General features: G+C 43.2%; 1 protein-coding gene across 1 annotated transcript in view; it reads left to right on the forward strand.

Moving 5' to 3' along the window:
• Positions 1-2,962: 2,962 nt before the first annotated feature.
• The window catches only part of ST3GAL6 (ST3 beta-galactoside alpha-2,3-sialyltransferase 6), a 39,126-nt gene continuing 36,558 nt past the window's right edge, over positions 2,963-5,530 (forward strand). Inside the window, exon 1 of the mRNA XM_009329729.1 lies at positions 2,963-3,034. The gene's annotated coding sequence lies outside the window, so the exon portion shown is untranslated. The remainder of the gene's footprint in view (positions 3,035-5,530) is intronic.

Here is a 5,530-nt window from a genome sequence, read left to right on the forward strand (position 1 = left end):
TCCGTTTCTGAAAAGGAAATATTGCTATCTGGTTAGGTCACAGAAGTGTAATTTCTGAAACTAAAATAACTTCCCTTCCATATGTAAGATTGCACCAGCCATATCCTTGTTTTTTTTCCCCACCTATATGAAATAAATCTGCGGATCTTTCTTTCCAGCTTGAGGCAGTACCTGCTTTTTTAGCACGTCTATCTCTCTGCTGAACTGAAGCAGAGTCAATTAAGTTACTCTTTAAGTGCACGGCTGTTTATTAAAGCAGCAGTATTAAAGGTGGGTAAGTCCCATGGTCTCCCTGAGAGTCGTCTTGTCTGTAGGAGACCTCTCCTGCTTGTGGGATGTATGAATAGTCCAGTGAGACTCATGAGACTCCCAGTGTCCAAACACCCCCTGTTCAAAACCAGGAGGAAAGTTTCTCTGTGGAAGCAATTGCCTGATGGGGAAGTACCCATGGGAGCAGCTGCAGAGAGTATGCAGGCAGGACAGCAAAACCTGAAAGCTGGCAAGAAGATCACAAGTGCCCAAGTCCTAAGTTGTAAAGAAGTGGGGAAATAGGTGAGTTATGGTGTTTTGGCTAGACAAGGTGATTGGCGAGACTTTATCTTGATATGTACTGTGTGTGTGGCTAAATAATGGCTTTAGCAGTTACGCGGGGTAGTTGGCTCGCTGGGGAGGGAACTACAGCAGCCGATATGGTGATGGGTCTCATTCGCTGTGGCAAGCACTTGAGGTGCTTCCTCACCACCTCCTCAGACCTTTGAAAGCTTACAAGCAGAGACAGTTTTAGAGCATTTGGATGATTGCTTTCTTCCTTGTGTGATCGTTTTTGGATAGAAGGCGGCAGGGAGTGGGAATAGTCTTTCTCATGATAGCTTCTTTGTGCCGTTTTATCTCGGGCTTGTTTTCATTGTTAGTTTCTGGGCACACCATGATTAGTGCCTTTCAGTAAAGGCTTGACCTGTCCTCCGGAGACAGGCTTGGGAAAGTTCACATAAACCTGCTTTGACTGATTTGTGGTTTTCTGCTTCTTGTGTGTTGCTTCATATGCTGTTGGAGGGCTTGGTTCAAGTATTTTGGCCTGGAAGAGGACGCAGTCAGATGGGTCATTTGAAGATAAAACTTGAAGACCACCATGAGTCTCCATGAGGCAGTCCACACCATTGACTCAAAGGGGCTTGTAAGGAAAAACTCTTCCCCCACCTCCATTGTATAGCTTGAGCCGTAGCACAGGATCTTGGTTTGTTTGTCTTTGTACCTTAAGATTAAGGTTATTTTACTTCTAAGCATGAAAGGTTGTTTTTACTGTGTGTGTGCTCTGCTGTGGCTCCCTAGTTACATGCATTTTAGGAACAAGCTCAAGATTACTTGAAATACCTCTCTTTACAGGCATCTTTCCTTACAGATGTTTGCACAGTTGAAATGTGCACTGTGCATTTAAGAGGAGTTTAATTTATCAAGCTTATGACAACTCGTTTGTCATTCGAGTAATTTGTTCATCAATTTCTCTAGCCTTATAAAGAAGCTAGTAAATAATATTTATTTTAATTAATTTATGGGATAACTGAGCGTACAGGGTTTTTTCTTTTTCAGAATTTCTATTTTCTACCTTCTATTTACTCAAAAGACCAAGAGTTTTGTAGCAGAATAAAAAACCCCTGAACTTCCCATTAATCCGGTTTCTTCTACTTCCATTTTTGCTATGTTACATGTGTCTTCTGTACCTATTCATAGTCTTCAAGGGAAATTAAGATAAAACTTCTTTTATTATTTGGTGTGTGAACGTCTTGAAGTGTTAAATCTTTTACTTTCCTTCCTGCTACAGAAGAACCTAAACCTTCAGCTTTTCTTGATGTGTATTGAGCTCGGGAGGAAAATGTGATGTGCAAGCTATTTGCTTTACAAATCGCCTTTCAGTAGCGTGTGGAAATGAATCTTCTCTCACTTCGCGGTTCACTGTATTAATTGCTGGTATCATAGCTGCCATTTGTGCAGAAAGCTTGAAAAGCTGAAAAATGATGGGCAGCACTAGCTAGTGTGTGCTATGAAGCAAAAATAGGCTAAATGTGGCTTGCATGTGGTATCACTACATTTTGAAAAATGCGTTGAACAAATGCAGCTGCAGAATGTGGTAAAATACTTTGCAGTAGTGCTTCTTGCTATGTTCTGTACCTACCATCTTAAAATATCACATCCTTTTAAAGTTCATTTTGTTAGGGTGGGGTGGCTCTTCAGTGTTCAAAGACAGTCATTTTTCAGTCTTGAAGGCAAAAGTGAAGCCTTGATATCCTGAGGGGAAGCCCCTTTACAGCACTGCAACAGAGTGAGCAAATTGTAAGCGTCCCCCAGAAAATACCCAAAATTTGCGTGTAACTGTTCTGCATTGCCTCTGCTCCTAGCTCTGGCAGCAGCAGTAAACTGAAGTACATTGTGCTAGAGCTATTCCTTACATTCCAGCATCCATGGGGAGCCAGGAGGAGCAAGGCAAAAACTCGAATAGCCCCCACTTGCCCTGGATGGGAAGGGAAGGCCGGAAAACTTGAAGAGCCACAAAGCTGATCCTCCCTCCTGTTAGGAGGGCAGGAAGGGAGTAATCAAGGAACTGGTTTTTAAGAGCAGACAAGAATGAAATGAAGTTCAGACTTAATCGTTGAAGCTGCTCTTAACATCTGTTGATTTACAGTGCAAGTTTCCATTCCCCTAGCAGGAATATTGCTTTCTTTTGGGCCACTAGCCAGTAGGAAACTTTATTTGTGAGGTGGGTGGCTAGTAGTCTTAGATTTCCACAGACTCTTCAACTCACTTTTAAAACAACAGTTTCTAGCCCTTGTGAGTACAGGTCAGAAACACTAAAATAAGGATCAGCTGCTGCAGAGCTCAGAAAAGCTTTGTTAGACTGCATCTGCAGGCTGACACTTTTGCAGCGCAGCGGTAGCCGGCCACTGCTTTCATTCACTGCTGCTTTTCAGAGTCCTGTGGCCAGTGGTAAAACGAGAATGGTGAGGGGCACGTCGTCAGCTTACCCGGAGCCTTAGCAGAAGTAGGCAGTGGAAATATGCATATGTAATGGCCATTTAATAATAAAAAATGTGTGTGTGTATAAAATACAAATGGTACCGCATGTGGGATGGAGGAGGAGGAGTCCCTTTCCCAGGGTAAGAAAGGAATTGAAGTTGTGTTTTTGTCGTTATCTTCTTTTCTTTTGTCCAATGTAATTGTTGGTCTATGTAGCTCCCTCCTGGGCAGCTAATTTTTGCAGGTGTGTTGCGCTGACACAGTTTTTTGGCTACACAATGACCTGTGTGGGGGAAATGATCTGTTTAGGGAAAGGAGCATACAAGCACCCTAGCATAACACAGGGACAGCGGGGGGAAGGAACTTGCGGGTTTTCCCCCCTGCAATGAGGAGAGAGGAAGGTGCTTGCTGCTTAAGAGCTGCTGTTGCCGAACGAAACCACAACCTTATTCATCTTTTGGCAGTCAAAATAGATCTTTTCTATTTCTTTGAAGATCTTAAACCCGTCTACGTCCTCCACCAGTGTCACGTCTGAGCACCCTGGAAACATTATCACCTCGATCTTCACAGTGCTTCAGGTAGTCTGAAGTCAGTGTGTGGGATTGAGACCAGGAGGGAGGAAGGTTAGTGGTGTAGACAGGAGATGCCCTGTAGGGTTTGACTGAACATAACATTTGCACAAGATTAAATGGAGCCATAATATTAAATCCACTTGGTGAAGCGCCAGAGCAAGTTAGGATTTGTCCGTATTGGTGAATGCGTACAAGGCTTGCTAGCATGTGGTAGCTAGTCTTGATTGTGCCCCTTGTGTAGACAAGTTACTGCCTTCTCATTCAAGGAGGGAAAAGCTTGTGTTTTGCTGGAAACAGTTAAGGGAAAACTACAGCTAGCTCTGCTTGCCCAAACGTTTTGCAATATGTAATGAGGCAGGGTGACTGTTACTTGCCTCAGCTGAGAATCTGGAAGGCTATATAAGCCTATCCTCCCCCCTCCAGTTTTAACTGGAAGTTTTAATTCCCCATTCTCAAAAAGTTGAGGGCCTCAGGACTGTGTCTGCCGTGGCGCGCCCCCTGGTTCCGCAGCTCTGAGGCAGTGATAGCACTTCCATCTCCTGTAGTGGGTTTCCTGTCCTTTTTTCTGCCCTGGTTCCCAAGTGTAGACGTTGGCAGGTCCACAAAAGGATACTAAAAGGAGTAGGCAGGGATGTTCTCATTCAACTCCTGTACTAAACAATTGTAGGTGCTGCAAGGGGAATGTGTGGACAAGGGGAATGAACCACAGAATGTCCACAATGTGCTGTCCCTAAATAGCATCTCCCTGTGTCACTGCTGGAGATAGACTAGTGGGCTAGATGGACATTGGTCTTACATAGCAGAGCGTTTCTTGTGCCTGTGTTGCTCACCTTGTGCTTTGGAGCACAGGCCAGGTGTGTAAACTGGGTTTTGAGTAGCCAGATGGTTAAAATACTGGTCAGTGTAAATACTGTTTGTACAGTTCCTCAAGATTGCCTTTTCTTGCAAAACATGTTAAGGAAATACTGTTACTTCATTCTCATCGAAGCAATTTGAATGGAATAACTATCTTCATTCCTTCTTCTGTGCTAAAGGCACGCCGTAATTTGTTTTCAACTTGGGACATCAGTTCTTAGATGGCTTAGCCTCAAACCTTAGGTTTTGTATTAGTTTAGAGATTTCTAATCTAAATTGAGAGTGTTGTTCAGAGCTTTTTAGAAAGAACGGTGAAGTGAAATAGAATATGCATCTCGTTCTTCAGATTTCACAGAGAATATTTCCTGTAAGAAATACTGGCTGGTGTCAGAGTGACTTTTTTTGAAGCTGGGTGACTGAAGTCAGCTGACACTATGTATTAAGCGACTGAAAAGGATATTTAAAATGTTAAACTTCAGGCAACTGTTTTGGGAAACTTGGACACTTAGGTGTTTGTGCAAGGCTTTCAAAATTTTAGCACTTTTTTTTTTAAATAGCCAGAGGCTCTTATAATACCTCTGCCACACAAGTGTGTGACAGATATAATGAAATCAGGTTTCTGATGTCTTTCTGCATGTTGACTTTCTGATCTTTAATGAAAGATGAGCTTATAGGGTTTCTTTGTTCTGCCCAGCTGCCTGTTTATTTTTGCAAAACTTGTGGAGGTCTCAAACGCATTAAGTTCCTAATCTCCTGTCAAGTTTGACGGAAATTAGCCAAAGGGGTTCAAAAGTTCTATAGGGAAGGAAAGAAAGGGCATGCACGCATGCACACAGGGTATTATTGCATAAATCTCATTTCATGCTAAGAACACATGTGCTAGAACAAAAAGCCTTTTACTGTACTGCATTTCATGCTGTAATGGAGTTCTGCGTCGTCTGCAGCATGAATAGCCATCTGATAGGACACGGTGATGCTGGAGGCTGAGCTGGGTTTGGTGTGGTCAGGGTAGCGAGGAAGAGATGTCAGTAGGCAACACAGCAGGTCCTGCTCACGGTGCATCTTGCTCTAGAGGACTTCCAATTTCATGCTGA

The sequence above is a fragment of the Pygoscelis adeliae genome, unplaced genomic scaffold (assembly GCF_000699105.1).
Source record: "Pygoscelis adeliae isolate BGI_AS28 unplaced genomic scaffold, ASM69910v1 Scaffold120, whole genome shotgun sequence".
NCBI classification, from domain to species: Eukaryota; Metazoa; Chordata; class Aves; order Sphenisciformes; family Spheniscidae; genus Pygoscelis; species Pygoscelis adeliae.